Source organism: Rattus norvegicus, chromosome Y (assembly GCF_021556685.1).
Source record: "Rattus norvegicus strain SHRSP/BbbUtx chromosome Y, alternate assembly SHRSP_T2T, whole genome shotgun sequence".
NCBI lineage: Eukaryota > Metazoa > Chordata > Mammalia > Rodentia > Muridae > Rattus > Rattus norvegicus.
The window spans coordinates 35,242,822-35,268,069 of record NC_141555.1 but is presented as its reverse complement, the minus strand read 5'-3'; the positions used below and the strand labels follow the sequence as shown (position 1 = coordinate 35,268,069).

Genomic DNA, 25,248 nt, shown 5'->3' with positions numbered 1-25,248 from the left:
GTTGACTCTATTGTTCTTCCTATGGAGTCCCTCATATCATCTGGGCCTCAATTCTTCACCTGTTTTTCTTTGTTTTTTTTTTAAGATTTCCCAAGCTCCAGCTAGTGTTTGGTCATGAATCTTTACACTTGTTTCTCTCAGCTGTTGGGTGGAGTCACTCAAAGGACAGTTATGCTAGGAATCTGTCTACAATCACGATAGAGTATCTTTAATAGTGTCAGGGATCGGTGCTTGACCACGAGGTAGTTCTCAATCTATGCTAACCATTAGTTGGACGTTCCTTCCATGTCTGTTGTATCTATATTTGTCTCAGAAGATCTTGTAGGCTGTGTTCATTTTGGTTTGAACGTTTTGTGGGTGTGTTTTCTTCCGTGTCACATCATTGGGAGTCATGCCTGGCTACAGAAATGGCAAATTAAGGTTCTGTATCTCTATTGCTAGAGTCACCCCAATAGACACCCTGGGGATTTGCCTTTTACCATTCTCTGGCAATTTCTAGAGATGTGCACCCCACACTTGTGATTTCCATTCCCTTTTCCCTGGAATCACTATACCTAATTCTTCCAAACTCACTATACTTAATTCCTCCAACATACTCCCTTCTCTACCTCCCCTTCTATTCAGTTTCCTCCCTCCCTCCATCCGCCTCAATATCTATTCTGCTGAATGCATTTTAAAGTCAATATTTAGGAAAAAACACTAAGCAAGTATAGGAAGTATTCCATAAGTACTTGTGGTGGAAGTTTAGGCAAGACATGAACATATTTAATTTTATAGAGGCCAAAATTACAACATATATTGTTAGAAGAGACACTGTCTACATTATATTCAACATGAAGGAAAACCATTTATATATTCTTTTAAGTTATACAAGAGAATCTATTAAAAGTGTTACACACATCACACAACTTTATTACTTTGAAAACTCTCTTTATTGCAAATATTTACACAATGAAAAGTACAAAGGTTTAAACTCATGTGAGTGTACTTTGTTGTAAAGTTAAAGTTTATATATACGGGTTGATGACAACAGCCATCTCAGATTCACAGGGGATAAATACATCAGGGAGTTCTCTATTACCTTACCTGTCTTCTTTTCTTTATTCCTGATGAAGACTCAACTCATCGGCAGCCCCTGCTGTGAGAGATAGATCATAAAATGCCTAACGGTCTACAACCCAGAGTACATCGATAGAAAAGATAAAAGACAACATCTCCAAATAGTATATGCAATCGAAACTTTCTTGTAGTTTTTAAAAAAAAATTCAAAGAACAAACCACATCCGAGGTTATAACCACATATTGGAAACGGTAGCTGTAGGAAGCATTCAGGGGATTTTAAACATCTGCACCTAAGATCGAAACTGCCTCCGTGAACATGAAGATTTATTCCTTTGGCAAGAAAGTCAGTCTGTCTCTTGACAGTCGTGCAGTCTGTCCTTCACTAGAGTGACGGCCATGCTCTATGAATGTGTACAGATAAACACATACCGGTTTTCACATCTTCAAATAATTTCAAGAAGAACCTGAAAGAGAATATATAATGTTCCAGAGAAAAAAATACAGGAATTTAAATTAGCCAGCATTAATATGTTGTTAAAATTTTCTGCCTACAATATTTTAATAATTTTGACTCTTCCTGCTATGAATGAAAAGATGGTTATGTAATGTCTACCAACCCCCAAAACCTGTAATATTGTGAAAACTGTCTTATTTCTCCATAACTTGGGTCTTTGGTCACCAACCTTCTCATTGCCTATCTAAATTCTGTTCCTCAAATAGATCAGAAGACTATGTGAGGGTGTCACTCTCATGTAGAAGACCAAGGAACTTTCTGTACTTGCATGTATTTGCTCTTGGGAACATGTAAATGAAACTTTCAGTTTCAAGAACTAAAACATGGCCGTCGAATGGGACACACATGGAAAATAATCTTCCTGCCATCAGTGAACATTGGCACACTGGTAACAGCACAGACAATAAAATAATGTAATAATCCTGGAATAGTAATAATAATAATATTAATAATAATAATAATAATAATGATAATAATAATAATATAATGATGATTATTTTAATAATAATAATAATAATAATAATAATAATAATAATAATAATAATAATAATAATAATAGAATAATTCCCTCAAGGGATCACAGACTAAGTAAAGTAAATATTGAGACATGTTTTTCAAGGGTTGTTTTACCCATGAAAGCTATTTTCACTAGGACAGACTCCTCATACTTGAAAATCACTCAACCTGTCATGACTTCACAGAGAGATTTGAAAATCAGGATGGTCTTTTCTTAGGACAGGAGAAAGATTTGCCAACTTTCCAAAAAGAAAAGCAAACCAGACAGTCTGTGTGAGGATGGTTAGCTTGTGCATGACTAACACACACACACACACACACACACACACACACACACACACACACACATACACACACACACACACACAAACACACATATCCACACACACACAGACACACAGACACACACACATACACACAGACACACCAAGAGAGACACAGACAGACAAACAGACAGATACACACACACAGATACACACACATACACACACATAAACACACATAAACACACATACACACACCGAGACATACACACATACAAACACTCACACGCATAAAAATACACACACAGAGACACAACACAGGAACACACATACAGACACATAAACACACCTACACACACATACACAGAGATAGACACACACAGATGCAAACACACACAAACACTCACACACATAAAAATACACACACACAGACACACAGACAGACACATAGATACACAGACAGACACACAGATACACAGACACACACAGACAAATACACACACACACACACACACACACACACATCTCTGATGTATGCTTCTTAGAGTGTCCAGGTGCAAAAGGATGAAGTGGCCTCTGGAACTATTCGGTCAACAGAATCTTGGTCTGCCTGCAAGTGAGTTGGGGGTTGCTCCAAGGTATTCAGTGTCACAACTCTGTTAGAAGGTATTCAGGGACGCGCTGTGTGCATATATTTTACTCAGGTTGAACAAGTGCTACACAAACCTTGAAGAGCGGGAAGGGGTTTTCGGGTGGATTTACATCAATGGAGGCTTAAGGTACCAGAAGGGCTCATTTGCTTGAGCTTTTATAATCTCTGTCCCAGCATCGGTCTGTTACTCAGGGATCTCCATTTGACCTCCTCAGAAACCGACTCCACTGAATGTGCCCCATCCCAAAACCTGAGGTTCCACTTGCTTGCTTTCAAAAGATTGAAGGTTCGGATTCTGCGTTCTCTATCAGATTAAATACTCGGGAGGTTGTTCTCTAGACGCCATGAACTAACAAGTGCATCCATTGAGTTTCTGCATTAACCCATATGTCCCCTAATTCTGGCCGGTTCTCTCTGCACAGCGCTATTCCTCCATCTTCCCCACCAACCTTCAGCTCCTGTCTCAGTCGTCCGAACTTCAATCACAGAATCTGTTACAGTTTTCCTTTCAGAGAGGTTGATGCTTTCCCTCTCACCGGCCTTCTCCTTTCCTTTGTCCTCTCTCCATTTGTGGATTGTAGATAGAATATGATTTGCCTCACACCTGATACCATCCATAGGTAAACACGCGCCATGTTTGTGTCTCTAGGTCTCAGCTCGCTCTCGGGCTGTTTTTTTTTTTTTTTTTTTTTTGTTGTTTTTTTGTTTTTTTTGTTTTTGTTTTTGTTTTTTTTTTCTAGTTTCAACTATTTTCCATGAAGCTTCATGATATCATGACCCCATCCCCATGAGGATATGCCCCACTCCCATGATGTCATGCCCCACCTACACGATGTCATGAGCCACACCCATGATGTCACGCCACCATCCCCGTGATGTCATGCCTGTGCCCCTTGCAAGAATGGTTGTATATATTCACCAGGTAACAGTCTGAATGCTGCACTGTCACCACACTCCTCCAGGCTCCCACCATTTACAGTCCCTCTTTCTATCCTCTCCCCATCTTCTCTGAGAGAGTGGAGTGCCCTTCTGGGTGCACCCTCTCCCCTGGCACATCAAGTCTTTTCAGGGTTAGATTCATCATCTCCCACCAGGTCCTGAAAACGAAGCTCGAGTAGGAGAACAGGATCCAAAGACAGGCGACGGGTTTAGTGAACCCTCGTGAAGACCACTGTGCTCCTCTGCCTCTTTCAGTCCTTTCCTCAGCTCTGTGGTTAGACTCTCTGAGCTCTATCCGATCTTTGGCCGTGCACCTCTGCTTCTGTGTCAGTCGGCTGCTCGGTGGAGCCTTGCAGAGAACAATAATGCTATCCTCCCGTCTGCAAACATGTCAGTGTTTGAGGTTTGCCCGTAGGATAAGTCTCACATCCGGCTACTTATCCTTTGTCCATTCTCTCATTTCTCTTCCATCTCTGTACCTGTGTCTCTTATAGAGAGGGCAATTTCTGTGTCAAAATTTTGGGGGTGGCTTTGTGTCCTTATCCTTCCACTTTTGGTCCTCTGTGGCTATGGAAAGTGACCATTTCAGTATTTGTATCCCCACTGCTCCGAGTCTCAACTAAAGTCACCCTCATACACGCTAGGGTAGCCTCACCAATCCCAGATTGCAGGCAAATCTTAGAGATAGCACCCACCCTGGACAGTCACTGATTTCTCTTTATTCTCTTGACCCTCTGTCCCTCTTGCTCGTCTCTCTCAAGAAATGATTCTCAAATCCCATTTCCGGTCCCATCCCCTCAGCCACCCATTCCTTTCCTTCCATCTGCCTCCTCTCATTATTTTATTCCTCCTTCTGAGTGAAATTCAATAATTTTTCTTGGGTCTTTCTTCTTGTTTAGCCTCTTTGGTTCCTTAGATCTTAGTGTTTGAATTCTGTACTTTATGGCTAATACCCTCTTTTAAGTGAGTATGTACATGTTATTTTGGGACTCAGTTACCTCATTCAGAACAATACTTTCTCATTCCATCTACTCCACCGCATCTTCACAATGTCCTTACTTTTCATAACTGTGTAGTATTCCATAGTGTAAATGAACCACATTTTCTGTAGCCATTCTTTGGTTGAGGGGCTTCTGGGTTATTTCTATTTTCTGCTCATTATGAAGAAAGCAGTTAGAACGTTATGGAGCACATGTCCTTGCGGTATGGCAGAGGTTTTTTCAGATATAAGGCCAGGAGTAGTATAGCTGGGTCTTTAGGAAAAATATTCCCCATTTTCTCAGAATACACTGGATAGATATGCAAAGTCATTATTTGAATTTGATCTTCCCCCAGCAAATGTTATTTGTATCCTGATATTTATCTGCTTCCTCAAAGGAGGTTGCCCCTGACTAGTCCTCTTTCATGGAATAAGGAGATCGCATATGAACCTTCTGTCCCTTTTAACTGTTCTTTAAATGTTAAAGCCTATGACAGTGAGCCAGAGGGGAAAGTTGATACTGGAGTACTGAGGGTGTGGTTACGTAGAGAGTCAGAAGAGGGTAAGAGAGGTATAGTTTATTACTATATAATAATTTAATATACTAACATAATATATTAGTATCAATTATATTTTATTATGATATAAATATATAATAATATAATGTATTAATAAAATATGACTGTATTATTTATTTTAATAATAATATTCTTTAATATGTTAATATAGTATATTATTAATTATATTAGTATAATGATTGTACATATCACTTTAATATATTAATTTATTATAATAATATTTTATATTTGTGTATAAATATGTATATATATATGTATTTATATATAATATAAATATATATGTGTATATATATATACTGCATGGTATGCAACATCCACAAAGTTAACTCCAGGTGGAGCTCGCACGTTAATGTGAAATGCTGAGGGCAGAATATTTTTATTTTTCAGTTCAGTTTGCTTATATAGTGGATCACTTTGATGGGTTTTCATAGATTGTTCCACTCCTGCAGCCTCAGGAGGTAGCCTACATGATGGCACTGAATGGCGGTTTTGATATGCCCTTGGATTTTATTTTTGAGCATTTTACCTAGTATTTTTTCCACCAATGTTGGTAAGGGAAATTCTCCTGAAATTCTTTCTTTGTTGTGTCGTTTGTGATTTATGTGTCAGGGCGAAACTGGTGTCATGGAATCATTTTGGCGTTTTCCTCCTGTTTCTGTTTTTTTGGTGTAGGTTGAGAATTCTTTGAAAACCTGGTAGGAGTCTGCACTCAAACAATCTGGCCCTTGAGCTCTTTCAGTAGGGAAACTTAATTTTGTTTGTGTCTCATTAGGTGTTGTAGAGCTATTTACAGAGTTTATCTTACCTAAATTTACCTGTGGTCAGTGCAATCAGTCTACACAATCATCCACTTTAAAGTGAGAACTAATGATTATGTGACTTTCATCATTGTACATTGATACGGCTCCCTGTTCATTTCTGAATTTGTTATTTGGATGCTCTCTCCTCCTATTACATTATCTGTCTGAGGATTTGTCTGTCGGATTGATGTTCCCAAGGAACCAGCTCTTGTTTTTTTTTTTTTTTTGTTTTTGTTTTTGTTTTGTTTTTTGTTTTTTTTGATCTTTGTATTCTCTTTGTTTCTGATGGATCACTCTCACCCTGAGTCTGATCATTTCTTGCTGTCTCCTCCTTTAATATGTATTTGCTTCTTTTTATTTTAGAGATCTAGGGTGTGCTGGGAAGTTGCTAGTGTGGGGTCTCTCCGGTTTCTTTATAAAAGCACCCTGTGCTGCATATGCAGGTAAGTTTGGAGAAGTTGTGCCTTCATTTTCATTAAATTCTAGGAGCACTTTTTGTTTTTCATCTCTTCCCTGAACTGTTGGATCTTAAGTTGCCAGCTATTGAATTTCAATGAGTTTATAAACTTTTTCTTATTGTTGAAGTCCAGTTTTAATCCATGGTGATCTGAGAAGATCCAATGGTTAGTGCTGTATTTCTGTATCCATTGTGGCTTCTTTAGAGTGGGAGAACATGTTCATTTTAGCATAAGGTTCCATGAGGTACTGAAAAGAGAGTGTGTACTTTTGTGTTTGTGTGAACTATTCTGTAGATATCAGTGAGGTCAATTTTATTGAACCCCGTGTTTGTTAAATCATTTATTTATTTATTTTTTTAATTTCTGTCTCAATGGCCTGCCTTTGGTGAGATGGGACATTGATGTCACCCACTATTAATGTGTGAGGTTCGATGTGATATTTACGCTTTAGCAATATTTCTCTCACCAATATTTCTGCTTTTTGTCTTTGGCCTATATACATCCAGAATTGAGATGTCATTTTGGTGGATTTTTCCTCTGATGCATATGAAGTATCCTTCCCCGTCTCTTTTGATTACTTTTGGTAGAAAGTCTGATTTGCTGGATGTTAGAATGGCTACACCATCTTGTTTCTTGTGTCCATTAGGTTGGAAATCTTTTCCAACCCCTTAGTCTGAGGTTGTGTCTATCTTGGTTGCTGGATTGTGTTTCTTGAGTGCAACAGAAGGATAGATCCTGATTTTACATCCATTGTGTTAGCCTGTGTCCTTTTACTGTTGAGTAGAGGACATTAATGCTTAAAGGTATTAATGAGATGTTGCGGGAGCAGGGTTTTTTTTTTTTTTTTTTTTTTTTTTTTTTTTTTTTTTTTTTTTTTGCTTGCATGTTTTTTTGGTTTTTGTGTTTTCGATTAGGATGTTTGAGTATGTATGTGAGTATTACATCTGTTCAGTAGGGTGCATGATTTTTTTTGTTTGTATTTTTTTGTTTTTTTTTTTTGGGAGGGAGCTATTGGAGTATGCATGTGAATGTGAGATCCTTTCTGTAGGTTATGCTGTGTAATTATTAATTTCTAGGGGGAGGCAGAGATGTTTCAATTTCTGAAAATCCATCAATATAATTCACTATATAATGAAACTGTAAGAGAAAAATCACATGATAATCTCATTAGATATTTAAAAAGCTTGCAAAAATATTCCAACCCACCTTCATGTTAAAAGGGTGAGAGCAATCAGGGATACGAGTCCTATGCAGAAACATAATAGAGGCAATGGACAGCAGGCCGGTACCCAGCATCAACCTAAATGGAAAGAAATGTAAAGCAATTCCTTTAAAGTCAAGGACAATGTAAGGCTGCACACTCTCCCTAATTAGTATAGTATTTGAAATTATATCTAGGGTAAAAGCATAGTTCAAATTTGGTTCTGAAATGGAGTATTGCCAAGGCCTGTGAAGGAGGAATGGCACAGAGCTTTAGAAATCCTGGGGTATGGCCCAATCTTCAGCACAGTCTCGTTGGACCTTGGTGAGTCATGAACCCCACGAGGATTTCAGGCAGAGTGGTGCTCAGTTATTGCACTCATTCCCTCTTAATCTAAGAAGTGCATGAAAATCCTCATGGAGCTTTCTACCACTCAGAGGGCAGTGCCATTGGCATTTGCAATAAGAGTGATACAGGTCTTTTAGCAATTGCCTCTGGGGTAGATCATTGCTTCTATCATTGCCCGAGGAAATGTAGAATGATTAGCGAGGACCACAACCCATTAAAAGCATTTGGAAAAATAAAATTGTTTGTGAAGCTGGCTAAGATCTTTTCCCTACTGACTCTGATATAAAAAACAATGTATGGAACAATTTGTAGTTCGGAAAGGCTGGGATCTTTTAAGGTCAGGGATCAAGAACAATGGCGGCACAGGCTAATGGTGTGACTGTCACAAAGGCTGGACTGTTGATGACTGCTTTCTGAACCAGTTTTACCCTCAGCTTCCTGATAGGATTTAATAAGGTTTGCCAATCACAGATGTGCATTCTGATCATTTAAAGCAGGTATAACATTTTTATACAGATGTTTAGATTTCTGTTTCTAAAAGATTCTTACAAGTATCCTTTTAAGGATAAATAATGCAATACTTTAACATTTCTCTGTGAATTCAAATTGCTTACTTATGAAGTTATGTTGACCTTGGGAGCAATTTGTTTTCTTTAGGTGTACTATATAATGTTTGTTCTAATACAGTACTGGGTATCACTTTTTTCATCACTAAGCAAGAGAAGAAAACTAGAATATGATCACATTTGTAATACAATATTCAATAAATTAAAGGTCTATAGGGAAAATACTGCCCGTTGCGAAACAGAGAAAACCTAGAAAATTGAACTGTATGTCACAGGAATAATCCTGGGAGTATAAATATTATCTAGAAGAATCACCTCCACTCCATCTTCCTAAATCTTTTCTACCCGTGACGTGCCCCAGACTAACTTTCACCATTCAGAGCATTTAACCACTAATGAAGAAAAGAGAAGTATCTAACTTTATAGAGAGATGGAGTACGTAAATGTTTCCACTGTGACACAAGAGACTCTCCTGGAAAAGGCACTCTTGAAACTGGTCAATGTAAGGAAAGCTGTTCAGCATGTAGGCCATGGGCGTTCTAAGAGACATTATCATTAGGTCCTCTCTGAAAAATCTCTTGTAACCTAGAGAGCCCTAGCTCCTTTTGTGAGGTCACAAGTGTTGTCCTGATAGCATCTGCCTCTCAGATATTTCTTCAGTACTTCTAGAGCTTACTAATTGGCCTTTAATTCAGAATAAACAGACATTTTTGAAGGGAGAACAAAGAGGATGAAGAAATCAGAGATGTGCAAAGAAAGCTTCCCTTCTGTTTTGGTATCAAAAAGGAAGAATTACCTGATCCATTTGAGAGCTCAGTGAGTCCGGGGTAGGTGTTTAGTGGGTTTCCTGAAGAGACAGCCTTCATCTCAGCTTTCCACATATGGGAATGAGGACATGGGAGCCTCTCAAAATCATCTGGACTTACCTGTTCTTATGGTTCCTGGAAGTCAGAGAGTTTATATCATTCATTTCTTTATTCCAAAAGCCAAGGGATGGAAAGGGCACAGTTGTTTTCCTGAGAGTGCATGGCCTTTATTTTTTTTGACAAGAAGAAAAGGGACTTAAAGAACACGGGAAGGACAAGTTTTGTAACCCTAGCTCTGTGTAAACTCCTCCATGCTTTAGATTCCTATAGTGCAGTTTGTGCCTGACCCTGATATCTGGGATAGAGAAGAGCTTCTATTTGAAACATCATCATCTCAGTCCTTCAACTATTATTTCTATGACTGTCATTACCTGATAGTGACTCATTAGATTTCTGAGTCAATAGCTGTAATTAGCTGGTAGTTTTCTCTTCTTTTATTTCTTATATCTTTTATTTTTTACAAATTTTATTTCTTTTTTAAAAATGTATATTTATATATTTATATTTAAAATACTGTTTCCTTTTAGAATTTCCTCCCGTAAGATCCCTAACAGGTCCCTCTCCACTTCTTCTATAAACCATCCCATTACTGTCCCTTCACATTCCCTTTAAATGCAAGTCAAACCAAGGGAGGACCAAGGGCTTAACCTTCCTTTGGTGCCCAACAAGGCCATCCTCTACTACAAATGCAGTTGGAGCCTTAGGTCTTTCCATTTTCCACCTTTGAATATTGGTCTCGTACCAGAAAGATCTGGTTCATTGGCATTTTTGTTCTTATGGGTTGAAACCCTTTTCAGCTCTTATTATCCTTTCTCAGAATCTACCAACTGAACTCCATTTCCAGTTTACTGGTTTGCCATTGACATTCACTTTTGTATTTGACATGCTCTAGCTTTGTCTCTTAGGAAATATCTATATCTGTTTCCTGGCAGAATGCATTTCTTAGCTTCATCAATGTTATCCAGTTTTGGTGGTTGAATATATATATATATATATATATATATATATATATATATATATATATATATATATATATACTTTAGGTGCTTCCTACACCTATTAGGTTAGGTGGAATGATTACATGGATTCTGCACAACTAGGTCAAGAATGTAGAGTTTGCAAATGAGTATATCAAAGAGACTCCCTCCTGTACTTATGAAGGTATTGAGTTGAGGTTTCACTGTTCCTCAAGTCTTTCTTCCCCCTGCCCATGCTCCTGTTTCTTATAAATGACATTAAGGAAGAATCATGGCAACACATCTAAAACCTTCAAGTCTGGCCATGGGAACACAGGAAGTAGATAGTGTAGTACAGATATCAAATGTGAATAGAGAAACGAATTGTATACTCCATGTGGTCCTTTGCTTTATTGATGTTGGTAATTTTTGAATAACATAAGGATTTGGGAATTTATAATTGAAGTAGGTACACCATATTTACACTGTTATTCTCAGTCTATAGATGGGCCCACTTTGTTTCCAAAATCATAGCAGAGAATGGAATTTGGAAACAGAATTTTTGAGTACATATTCAGGAATATTTATAATGTCCCCTATGAAGGAATGTACAATAGGAAAGTGAAATACAATATTCATTCAACGAAAGTTGTGTAGGTAAAGTACTGGCCTTTATAAAATTAAGAAAACCTAGAAAATTGAACTGTATGTCACAGGAATTGACCTGGGAATAAAAATATTATCCAGAAGAATCTCCTCCACTCCAAGTTCCTAAATAATTTCTATCCATGCCAAGCCCCTGACTCATTTTCTCCATTCAGAAGTCACTAGCTTTAGAGAGATGGAGAACGAAAGTTTCCACTGTGTCACAGGAGACATACCTAAATTGGCACCCTCAAAACTGGTTAATGTAAGGAAAGCTGTTTAGAGTCAGGCCATGGCAGTTCTCAGTGACAATATCATTAGGCTCTCCCTGAAAAATCTCTTGTATCCTTGAGAGCACTAGCTTCTTCTGTGATGTAATAAGTGTTGTCCTGACTGCAAATGCCTCTCAGATATTACTTCAGTACCTATAGGTTTTACTAATTGGCCTCAAATTCAGGGGAAACAGTCATTAGGGTGGGAGAACAAAGACGATGAAGAAATCAGAGATGGGGAGAACGAAGCTGGTCTTCTGTCTTGGTATAAAAGAAGGAAGAAATACATCATCCCTGAGAAATCTTACTGAAGCCTTGGTAGGAGTGGAAAATGTAAGTTGAAGAGATAGAATTGATCTGATCCTTCCACACATGGGATCAGGAGCTGGGAGCCTCTCAGAAGAATCTGGACTTCCCTGCTTCTAATGGTTCCTGGAAGTCAGAGAGTTTATATCATTAATTTCTTTCCCCCAAAAGCCAGGTGTTTGGAAGGACACTGTTCTTTTCCTTAGAGCTCATGGATTTTTGTTCTTATTGCCCAGAAGAAAATGGTCCTAAGGAAGAAGTGAAAAATAAGTATACTTTCCTCAGCTCAGAGTAAACTCCTCAATTATTTGGATACTTATAGAGCAGTAAGTGTCTGATACTGGTATTTGGGAGAGAGAAGTGCTCCAAATTTGATCTTCATCATCTCAATCTTTCCACTAGTATTATTCTGACTATAAATCCCTGACAAAACCCTTTGGATTACTGACTCAATAGGTCTGATTAGCTGCTAATTATCTTTTGTTTTTTTTCCTTTTTTTTTAGCAAATTTTATACCTTTTTTTTTTTTTTGGTTCTTTTTTTCGGAGCTGGGGACCGAACCCAGGGCCTTGCGCTTCCTAAGTAAGCGCTCTACCACTGAGCTAAATCCCCAGCTTCTTATATACCTTTTTTAATTGGATATTTCTATATTTACATTTCAAATGTTATTTCCTTTCCCAGTTTCCTGTCCTTAATATTCCTAACTGATCCCCTTATCCGTATCTATAACCTTTACTGTGCTTTGACATTCCCTTGAACTAGGGAGAACCAAGGGCTTCTCCTTCCATTGATGATCAACATCGCCATACTCTGCCACATATGCAGTTGGAGCCACAGGTCTGTACATAAACAGTCATGGAATATTGGTTTAATTCCAGAAAGCTCTGGTTAATTGAATTTGTTGTACTTTTGGGGGTTGAAAGCCCATTCAGCTCTTGTAATCCTTTCTCAACATCTACAAACAAGGGGTCTGTATTCAGTTCTCTGCTTTGCCACGACCAATCACTTCTGTATTTGACATGCTCTAGCTGTGTCTCTCATGAAAGATCTAAAACCATTTATTGGCAGAATGCAATTTTATCTTCATCAATCTTATCTAGTTTTTGTGCCTGATATATATATATATAAATATATATATATATATATATACATACATACATATATATATGAATACATACATATATATATGTGAATACATACACACACATATATACATATATACATATATACATATATACATATATACATATATACATATATACATATATACATATATACATATATACATATATACATATATACATATATACATATATACATATATACATATATACATATATACATATATACATATATACATATATACATATATACATATATACATACATACATACATACATACATATATACATATATACATATATACATATATACATATATATATATATATACTTTTGGTGGATCCTACAACTAGGAATTTTGGTTTAATATTTGGATGGATTCTGCATAACAAGGTGAAGACTATAGGATCCACAAGTGACAATTGCAAATAGACTCCCTCCTGTTTTTTATAACCTATTGAATTTGAGGTTTCATTGGCCACAAGCCATTCCTATCACTGCCCATCACTCAGAAACTGATGTGTGGCCTGAAGAAAGAATTATGGTAAAACATCCAAAACCCTCAAGCCTATCCCTGGGAACACAAGAAGGTAGATATTAGAGGACTGATATCTAATAGAACTTCAGAAACACATTCTTTACTCCATGTTGTCCTTTGCTTTACTGATGTCTTGTAATTAATGGATAAAATATGGATTTGGGAGTTGATCATTAGAAGTAGGTACACAATATTTCCACTCTTATATTCACTCTATAGCTGAGCCACGTTTGATACCAAATTCATTGCAAAAAATGGAATTTGAAAAATGAAATTTTGAGTACACATGCAGGAACATATATAATCTCCCCTGTCAATGAATTTACAATCAGAAAATATAAAACAATATTCACTCAATTAAAGTTCTGTAGGGAAAATACTGGCACCAGCGAAACAGGGAAAACCCAGGGAATTGAACTTTATGTCACAGGATTTGACCGGAGAATAAAATTAATCTCCAGAAGAATATCTTTCCTTCTGTGTTCCTAGATCTTTTCTACCCATGACAAGCCCCTGACTAACTTTCTTCATTCAGAGCATGTAATCACTAATAAAGCAGAGAGAAGGCTCTAGCTTTAGAGAGATGTAGCATGTAAATGTTTCTACTGTATCACAGGAGACACTACTGGAAAGTGCACAACCAAATCTGGTCAATGCAAGGAAGCTGTTGAGCAGGTAGGCTATGGCAGTTCCATCATCATTAGGCCCTCCTTGAAAATTCTATTGTGTCCTGGAGAGCCGTAGCTTCTTCTGTGATATCACAAGTTTTGTTTTGACAGCAACTACCTCCTTCCATATGTCTATGGTTTAGTAATTGGCATCTAATTCAGAGTAAAGAGCGATTTGGGAGAGAGAACAAATAGGAAGAAGGGATCAGAGATGGGGATGAGGAAGCTGGCCTCTTGTCTTGGTATAAAAGTAAAGAAGAAATAAGTGGTTTTTGGAAAACACCCTGAGCAGATGGCTTTAGTTCTTTTGTTCTTCTATGGGTTAACCGAGCTCTTGGAGAAGTTGGTGAACATCCTAAAGACCTTTTGGCAGATGGTAAAGTTTCTAGACACCCCTTTTTGTATTTCAATGATCCTAGGGATTGTATGACTAAAGGTAATTGTTTCCTAGGATGAGTGCTAGAGCAAGATAGATTTTTAGGTGCTTTAAAAGACATGGAATTTTTCTGATATACTTGGACTAATGGCACAAGGTCTAAATGATTTTTTTTTCGATGTGGACTTTCCCTCAGACCTTTGGTAATATAAAAAAAAGCGTTTTATATGTTTGAAGTCTAATTTGCACAATGACAAACCACTTTGAGCATGGAGAACACTTTCTGGAGCCCTAGAGAGGAGTGAAGAAATTCTCTGAAACCCTAGGGTAGACGGTGAACATGCCTTTTTTGTAGAAGGAGGAGTTACTTGAGCATCTTGGGACAATATGGAATGTCCAGCAAGTCCTTTCAAGGAATGGCATCTTTGCACAATTCCTTCATATTTTTTGGAAATTCCATGACCCTTTGGACAGATGGAGAAGATTAGGACTCACCTGAGGAGAAAATGTAGCTTTTGCTGTCTCTTTGGCTGCAGAAGATGGCACAAGATCCCTTTTGGCAGAAGGGGGATGTTTGAAACTATCTTCTTTAGAGGAAATTTCTCAAGACTACATCAGAAGGATCAAATCTTAACCTTTTTTTTATAGAAACTGGATGCCTGTGGTCCACTTTGGTAGAGGGAGAATGTCGCCTCTTTATCCCCAGAGTGGACATGTTAAATAAATCTACTTAGGTATATGGGGATAGTTCTAAAACATGCTGTTCAGATGCAGTAGATCCTAAGACATCCTTCTCAGATGAGGAAGGTCTTAATGTACCGTGTATACGTGTAGAATCCTTACTGTGATATCAGAATGGAGAGTATGTATTAGAGCTACCTCTGAAAATGTGACCTCTCCCTGAGCATCATAGACATATTCTAGATATTGTTTTGTAACTGTGGAAGTTCCAAGAGAAATTTCTTCGGCTGGAGAAGTGGAAACCGACTTTCCTATAGAAGTGTCAGGTTCCCTAGCCTGCTTGAGAGGCAAAACAGGCTCCAAAGCCCCTTCAGAAGATGAGGTAAAATCCAGAGCTTTTGAGGTATTTGGCAGATGTTCTGGGTCTGCTTGTGGGTATAAAGAAGGAATGGCAATCCTTTCTGAATATTTGGAAGAGTGTGTAGCATCTTCTGTAGTTGGGGAAGATGGCTGATTTTGAGGAGATAAGGAAGTTCCTATAGCCTACTGTGGAATTTGTGGAGGTCGTATTCATTCTTTTACACTAATGGAATACAAGGAATCCCTTTCCTCAGTTGTCGAGGATGCTACAGACTCTGGTGTTCGCATTTCATGGTTCACATATGTTTGGGTCCATAACCTTCTCTACAGATGGAATCTGTCCAAGAATATCTTTTGTATATGTGTCACATCCACAAGACATTTCTAAAGATGTGGCTATGGGTAGACCTCCTTTTGTAGAAGTTTCTTGTCCCACAGTCTCTTTATGAGATAGAGTAATACTCAGAGAATACTGCTCAGTTTTGGGAAGTTCTAGCATCTCTGATGTATATGTGGAAAATTTTGGAGCCTCTGCTTTCAGGACAGAACGACTTAGAGTCCCCTGAGGAGGTAGGGGATATTTTATCTTCTCTGCACATTGTATAAATATGGAGTCTGCATGGCTCATTGACAGTGTGTTTTGATAAACTTGGCTTTTTGGGGCCTAATGGGATGTCAGGAGGGTCCCTTCAGTGGTAGAGGATATTTGAATAATTCTCTATTATATAGGGACATTTGAAGTACTGGGGGATATGGTGAGGCTGCTAGAACATATTTTTTTATGTGCAGAAGGCACAGGAGTTCCATCGGTGGATTCAGAAATTTCTACCACATCTTGCGTGGGTGTGGAACTCTCAAGAGCCCCTTCTGAAACTGTCAATGGTCCTTGATCTAATGGTGTACATGCAGAAAATTTTGTCTCTTCTTGGGCTGGTATGTGTGTTATGAGGTTCACTTGGGTATTTGTAACTGTATTTTGTACGCCTTGGATCATAAGTGATGATTTAAGCGCATTTTTAATAGTGGAGGACTTTGAATGTCCTCTTGGCTTAATAGGGTAGTTCTGCAATCCGCTTTGTCAGCAGAATCAGGTTTCAAACTCATTTTACCCGAAGCAGATTACATAAGCACGTTGGTGGAGATAGGGCACATCTTTGACTGTCTTTGTGAATGGACAGAGCTCTCTGCCCTGCTTTGGCAGCTGGCAAAGGTATTAAAGTCTCTTCTGGAGAAGGGGCAGGACTTATTCCACTTGTGGAATATGAGAAATCACTGAGATTACCTTTAAGAGAAGAAGATTTCCAGCCCCCCTTTTTTTTTCTGATTGGGCCTGTTGTACCTCCCCTTAACCAGAGGCATCTTCTCAAACAAAATTTGGAGGAGAACTGGAAAGACTGAGGACCTGTAAGATAGGGAGTGAACATTTGAAATCCTTTGGAAAGTCTGTGGGACAAGAGCTGAACACCCAGAAGAGTGTGCAATACTGAGACCTCAGCGAGGAGACCCTGCTACTTCTTCCCACATATGCTCAGATCCCTAGCCCAAGAGGAAACTGCATAGTGCCACTGGATACATGAATATAGGAGCAGTCAATCTGCAGGAGCCCTGCAGTCCAAAATGCAGCTGAATCTGAACTTGTCCAAACAGTGTTCTACACCCAAATGTCATGAGGGGTGGGGAAGTATTACACTGTCAGAGGGGCAGAAACCCGTGAGAACTCTGCTCAAATTCCTGACTCAAGAAAAAAACACCTAGCTCCATCTGGGCCTCCTGTGCATAGGAACCTAGGAGCAGTAGGGTCAAGACACTTCTGGTTGCAGCCCTTATGGAAAGCTGAAACAAGTGAGTTCAGGCCTGAGAGAAGAGGTGATTCCAACTTTTCTGCTTGAAGCGAGCTCACTGGTTGACTCAGGACATGCAAAGGCAGAACTCCTCTGGGATTAGGCATTTCCAGTTTCAAGCTGGCTCCTGAACCTTGCTGATTCCAGCACAAAGCTCCCTTCTCCTAGAAACTGCGGGAGAGAGAGCTGATCACCCAGGAGTGTGGGCAATACTGAGCATACAATGCACACAGACTACCACTTCTGCCCACAATTACCCACATCTCTGGCCTAAGACAAAATTGCATAGTGACTCTGGAATAGAGGAGGAGTAAATCTACTGGAGCACCATGTTCCAGACTGTGCCTGGATCGGAACTGATCTTGTCAAACAGCTCCCTGTACCCAAATCATGATGGTGGGGTAACTAGAGCCTCAGAGAAGCAGACACTCCTGGGAAATCAGAGGAGACTACTCTCTGCCCAGATTCCTGACTCAAGAGGAAAACACCTTGTACCATCTGTGCCCCCTCCCCCCACAGAGGGACCTAGGAGAAGTATGGGAAATTCCTTCTGGTTCCCGCCCACAGGGACAGCTGAAAGTAAGTAGACAGGAGCAACTACATGCCTGAGAGCAGAATACTCTGTTCCCTTAACTGGGTAAAAGAAAACAGGAAAACAGGTCTACAGCAGCCCTGACACACGAGCCTACAGGACGGTCAAGCCACTGTCAGAAAGAGCAAGACAAGCTAATTCCAGAGACCACCTGATGGCCACAGGAAAGCACAGGAACACAAACAACAGAAACCAAGACTACTTGGGCTCAACAGAACCCAATTCTCCCATCAAAACAAACACTGGATATCTAAACACACCAGAAAAGGAAGATCTAAATTTAATTTCACATTTATCATGATGATGGAGGATGTTAAGAATAGTAACTCCCTTAAGAAAATGCAGGACAATAGAAAAAACTGAAGTAAACAAATATAATGCAAGAAAGAGGGAACACAAAACTACCTTAAAGAACTACTTGAAAAACAGCATAACAGGAGAAGGAAATAAACAAAACCACCCAGGAGTTAAAAATGGAAATAGAAACAATAAAGTAAGCACAAGGAAGATAACCCTGGAAATGGAAAACCTAGGACAGAGACCAGGAGTCATAGAAGTGAGAATCACCAACAGGATAAAAGACATAGAAGACATAATCTAAGGAGCAGAAGAATCACACAACTGTCAAACATAATGTAAAACAGAAAAGACCTAGCTCAAAACATAAAGGATATCCAGGACACAATGAGAAGATCAAACCTAGTCTTAACAGGTATAGAAGAAAGTGAAGACTGTCAACATCAAGGGACAGTAATATCTTCAACAAAATTATAGAGTAAAACTTCCCTAATCTAAAGAAAGAGATGCCCATAAACATACACAAAGCCTACAGAACTCCAAATAGATTGGACCAGAAAAGGATATTCTCCCATCACATAATAGTCAAAACACCAAATGCACAAAACAAATAAAAATGTTAAAAACTGTAAGGAAAAAGGTCAAGTAATATATAAAGGCAAAGTTATCAGAATTAAATCAGAATTCTTTTCAGATACTATGAAAGTCAGAAGATCATAGACAGATGTCATACAGACACTAAGAGAATAAAAACACCATCCCAGGGTACTGTATCCATCAAAACTCTCAATTAACAAAGACGGGGAATCCAAGATATCCCATGACAAAACGAAATTTACACAATACCTTTCTACATATCTAGTCTTATAAAGGACACTAACTGGCAAGACCGAACACAAGGATTCAAGTAAAACCATAGATAAAGCAAGAAATTAGTCTTTTCACAACAACACATAGAGAAGAGAAGCACACAAACATAAACTAACCTCCAATTATGAAAATAACAGAAAGTGACCATCACTATTCCTTAATATCTCCAACATCAATAGACTCAATTCCTCACTAAAAATACACAGATTGATACACAATATGTAATGAGGACCCAGCATTTTGCACTACAGGAAACACACTTCAGAGACAAAGACAGACACTACATCAGAGTAAAAGGCTGGAAAACAATTTTCCAAGCAAATGATCTGAAGAATATATAAAATCGACTTTCAACCAAAAGTCATCAAAAAGCATAAGGAAGGACACTTCATATTCGTCAAGGGAAAAATCCACCAAGATGAACTCAAAATCATAAATGTCTATGCTCCAAATACAAGGGCTCCTACATACACATAAGAAACCTTACTAAAGATCAAAGCACATATTGCACCGCAAAAAATAATAGTATAAGATTACAACACCCCATTCTCATCACTGGACAGATCACAGAAGCAGAAATTAAACAGAGATATAGACAGACTAGCAGAAGGTATAAACCAAATGGACTTAACAGATATTTACAGAACATTCTATCCTAAAACAGAAAGATAAACCTTCTTCTCACAGCCTCCTGGCACTTTCTCCAACATTAATCATATAATCAGTCAAAAAGCAGGCCTCAAAGCATACAGAAAGATAGAAATAATCCAACGCATCCTATCAGACCACCATGGGCTAAAGCTGTTCTTCAATAAAAATTAGGAAAGAACGCCCACATATACATGGACGTTAAACAATTTTTTTACTCAATGATAACTTGGTCAAGGAAGAAATAAAGGAAGAAATTAAAGACTTCTTAGAATTCAATGAAAATGAAGGTACAACACACCCAAACTCTTGGAACACAATGAAAGCTGTGCTAAGAGGAAAACTCATAGCTCTGAGTGCCTGCAGAAAGAAACAGGAGAGAGCATACATCAGCAGCTTGACAGCACACCTAAAAGCTCTAGAACAAAAAGAAGCAAATACATGCAGGAGTAGTAGAAGGCAGAAAATAATCAAACTCAGGGCTGTAATCAACCAAGTAGAAAAAAAGGGACCATACAAAGAATCAACAGAACCAATACCCGATTCTCTGAAAAAATCAACAGGATATATTAACCCATAGCTAGACTAAGCAGAGGATACAGAGAGTGTGTCCAAATTAACAAAATCAAATATTAAAAAGGGAGACAGAACAGCAGAATCAGAGGAAATTAAAAAAATTACTGTACTACAAAAGCCTAGGTTCAAAAAACTTGAAAATCTGGAAAAAAAAAAGACAATTTTCCAAACAAATACAAGATACCAAACCTAAATCAGGAAAAGATAAACCATTTAAACAACCCATAACTCCCAAAGGAATACAAGCAATCATCAAAACTCTTCCACCCAAAAAAGAGTCCAGGATCAGATGGGTTTAGTGCAGAAATCCATCCAAAATTCATTGAAAAATTCATAACAATACTGTCCAAACTATTCCATAAAATTGAAACAGATGGAGTACTACCAAACTGCTTTCATGAAGTCACAATTTCTCTTATAACTAAAACAAAGAAAGACTCAACAAAGAAAGATAACTCAGACCAATTTATCTTATCAATATCAACACAAAAATACTCAATAAAATTCTGGCAAACATATTCATACAACACATTAAACAATCATCTACTATGTTTAAGTAGGATTCATCCCAGGCTTGCAGGGATACTTTAATATACAGAAAATAAACAACATAATTCACTATATAAACTCCAAGATAAAAACCACATGATCCTTTCATTAGATGCTGAGAAAGATTTTGACAAAATTCAACATCACTTCATGAAAAAAGTCCTGGAAAGCACAGGAATTTAAGGCCCACACCTAAACATATACAGCAAATCCGTAACTAACATTAAACTAAGTGGAGAGAAACTTAAAGCAATCACACTGAAATCAGGGACTGAACAAGGGTGCCCACTCTCTCACAACTTATTCAATATAGTTCTAGACATCTTAGTCAGAGCAAGCAGACACTGAAGGAGGTCAAAGGGATATAGATTGGAAAAGAAGAAGTTAAAATAGCACTGTTTGTAGTTGATATGATTGTATACTTAGTGACCTCAAACATTCCACAAGAGAATTACTAAGCCTGATGAACAATTTCAGCAAAGTGGCTGAGTATAAAAATAACTCTGCACAAAGCTAAACAAGCAGAGAAAGAAAGTAGGGATATGACACCCTTCACAATAGCACCAAATAATATAAAATGTCTTGGGGTGACATTATCCAAGTAAGTAAAAAATATGAGCATATGAGCAGAACCTCAAGTCTCTGAAGAAAGTGAAGGAGATTTCAGAAGATGGAAAGATCTCCCATGTTCATGGACTGGCAGGATTAATACAGTAAAAATGGCCATTATATCAAACGCAACCTACATATTCATTCCAATCCCCATCAAAATTCCAATCCAATTCGTCAAAGATTTAGACAGAACATTCATTAATTCATCTGGAATAAAAAAAAACACAGAATAGCTAAAACTGTCCTCAACAATAAAAGGACTTCCATGGGAATCACTATCCCTAAACTCAAGCAGTATTACAGGGCAACAGTGATAAAAAAAAAAAAAAAAAAAAAAAAAAAAAAAAAAAAAAAAAAAAAAAAAAAACTGTATGGCGTTGTGACAGAGGCAGGCAAATAAACCAGTCGAATAGAATTGAAGACCCAGAAATGAACGCCTACAACCATGGTCACTTAATTTTTGAGAAAGAAGTCAAAACCATCCAATGGAAAAAAAGACAGCATTTTCAGCATGTGGTGCTGGTTCAACTGTGGGTCAGTATGTAAAAGAATGCAGATCGATCCATTCTTACTGCCCTGTAGAAAGCATAAGTACAACTGGATCAAGGACCTCCACTTCAAACCAGATACTCTCCAACAAATAGAAGACAAAGTGTGGAAACATCTCAAACACATGGGCACTGGAGAAAATTTTCTGAACAAAACACCAAAGGCTCATGTTCTAAGATGAAGAATCAACAAATGTGATCTTAAAAAAACTGAAAAACTTCTGTAAGGTACAGGACACTGTTGTTAGGACAAAATGGAAACCAATAGATTGGAAAAAGATCTTTACCAATCCTACAACTGATAGACAGCTTATATCCAAAATATACAAAGAACACATGAAGTGAGACTACAGGGAGACAAATAACCATTTGAAAAATGGGGTTCAAAGCAAAACAGAGAATTCACAGCTGAAGAATATCAATTGGCAGAGAAATACCTAAAGAAATATTCAACAACTATAGTATAAGGGAAATTCAAATCAAAACAACCCTGATATTCCACCTCACACCAATGAGAATGTCTAAGATCAAAAACTCAGGTGAGAGCAAATGCTGGAGAGGATGTGGAGAAAGAGGAACACTCCTCCATTGTTGGTGGGATTGCAGACTGATATAACCATTCTGGAAATCAGTGTAGAGGTTCCTCAGAAAATTGGACATTGAGTTATCTGAAGACACAGCTACACCTATCTTGGGCATATACCCAAAAGATGCCCCAATATATAACAAAGACATGAGCACCACTATGTTCATAGTAGCCTTATTTATAATAGCCAGAAGCTGAAAGAACCCAGATGATCTTCCACAGAGCAATGAATACAGGAAATATGGCACATCTAACCAATGGGGGTCATTAAGAGATACATTGAAATGCTAGCACTCTATACAACAGGGTTTTAGAGTCCCTTAGTGAGAGAATGGTCTTTTACAGCAAGGTCTTCATTATCAGACTTTGATTTAACCCATCTACCAATGAAGTGAAATTATTACAGACATAAAATAGTGCCTCTCCAGAAACAGCTTTTATCCACAAATACGCATCTACTTCTATTTCATAATTGTAATGTTTATATGGGTTTAGGATACAATATGTTCTGATTTATTAATGATATTTAAGTATTATTTGGGGTAATTTTGAAATTTTCAAAGGAACAAACCTATTTTATGATTGTATTCCATACTACTTGTAATTTGATCTTGAAGAATTTCATGAAAACTGAAGTATCGAAAATGTATATCTTCCCATTGAAAATTTGTAACATCAATCATGTGAAACTCCCGCTGAACCTCAGTGGATTGATTTCTCTGAAAGCATTTATAGACTCTCCTACTGCATTATTGCAACTCTACAGAAGCTTCACTCCCATAGTGGCAGTTCCAGATCAGATGTAAACAAACAATTTTCTTTGCCTTGGAAAAGATTTAAAATATTTTCATTAACTTTTTATATGAAACTAGTAAGGATTTTGAGAAAAGGGGGCAGACAGGCCCCAGAAAGTATGTTTTTAAAATTCTTTTCTTAAAATTAGACTTTTTCATGCAATATATTTGAATTATGATTACTCTACCCTCTATTCCCCTCTTCTATTCCTCTCCTGTCATCTGTATCTACATCCTTCTGACTCTCAAAACAAACCATCATCTAAGGGATAAAAATAAAATGAAAGTTAATGAATAGGAGTAGAACAAAACAAGCATATAGAAAAGAGCCAAAACAAGGTTCAAGAATCAGATACAGACACGCAGACCCAGACTTCCATTCACACACTCTGGAATTCCATGGAAACATAAAACCAGGAAAAATATATACACAAAACATACAGAGCAAAAATTAATAGATAAATAAACATAAAACAAAATGAAAAAGACATTCTGAAGAAAAAGTCCTGACCCATTATGAGACAAGGATCCTCCAAAGATGATGTTCAGTTCCCTTAGTGCTTTATACGCAGTCTACCCTTAAAATTAGTTTGTGTACCCAGTGATATTCCCTTGGAGAAAACTAAGTTTTCATTTTCACATGATTATCCAATGGAGATAACTTCCAAATTAGAGATAAGGTGATATGCAGGCCTTGGGTACTTTCAAGGGCTTATTAATGGGTAAGGAGATCTGTGAGGTGCTGTCCACTGAGCATGATACAATTGTGGCCCTCCAGAACTCAAAATACTTACATCTATCTGAAAAGACCCTATATAATATTGACACTGCCTATTCAAAGGAACTAAGTGAAGTGCTGGAGAATAGAGAATGATGTAGCCATGGGTGTCTTACTTCATGCAAGAAGATTTTAAGAGACTAAAATTTACTATGAGTTGGTGTCTCAAAGTAACACCAGAAATTACACTGTTAACGTCTCACTAACACAACTGCCTAAACAACAGCTGAGGAAGAGAGGGAATGGGGAAGAATGGAAGTTTAGTTCTCTTTCTGTTTAAATTCCTTCTTCCTCTTCTTCTTCTTCTTCTTCTTCTTCTTCTTCTTCTTCTTCTTCTTCTTCTTCTTCTACTTCTTCTTCTTCTTCTCCTTCTTCTCCTTCTTCATCTTCATCTCCTCCTCCTCCGTCTCCTCCTCCTTGTCTTCCTCCTGTTCCTCCTCCTTCTTCTTCCTCTTCTGCTTCTTCCTGCTCTTCTTCCTCCTCCTCAATCTCTTCTTCTTCCTGTTCTCCTTCCTCCTCCTCCTCCTCCTCCTCCTCCTCCTCCTCCTCCTCCTCCTCCTCCTCCTCCTCCTCTTCTTCTTCTTCTTCTTCTTCTTCTTCTTCTTCTTCTTCTTCTTCTTCTTCTTCTTCTTCTTCTTCTTCTTCTTCTTCTTCTTCTTCTCCTTCTCCTCTCTCTCTGGTTTGATGTGTAGGTCCTTGATTCACTTTGACTTAGGCTTTGTACATGGTTATAAAAATGAGATAATTTGCATTCTTCTTCATGCTGATTTCCAGTTGAACCAGAATTATTTTTGGAAAATGCTATGTTTCTGCCTTTGAATGGTTTTTATCTACTTTTCCAAATATCAAATGATAGGTGTGTGGGTTCATTTCTGTGTCTTCACTTCTATTC

General features: G+C 37.9%; 1 long non-coding RNA gene across 2 annotated transcripts in view; it reads left to right on the top strand.

Annotated features, from left to right (window-relative positions):
* Nucleotides 1-9,569: 9,569 nt before the first annotated feature.
* The window catches only part of LOC147998008 (uncharacterized), a 40,744-nt gene continuing 25,065 nt past the window's right edge, over nucleotides 9,570-25,248 (top strand). Inside the window, exon 1 of one of the 2 annotated variants that reach the window (XR_015647310.1) lies at nucleotides 9,570-9,703. This is a non-coding gene — a long non-coding RNA (uncharacterized LOC147998008). Of the gene's footprint in view, nucleotides 9,704-11,738; nucleotides 11,949-25,248 lie in introns of those variants that run through there. The other variant, XR_015647309.1, reaches the window with a different exon arrangement.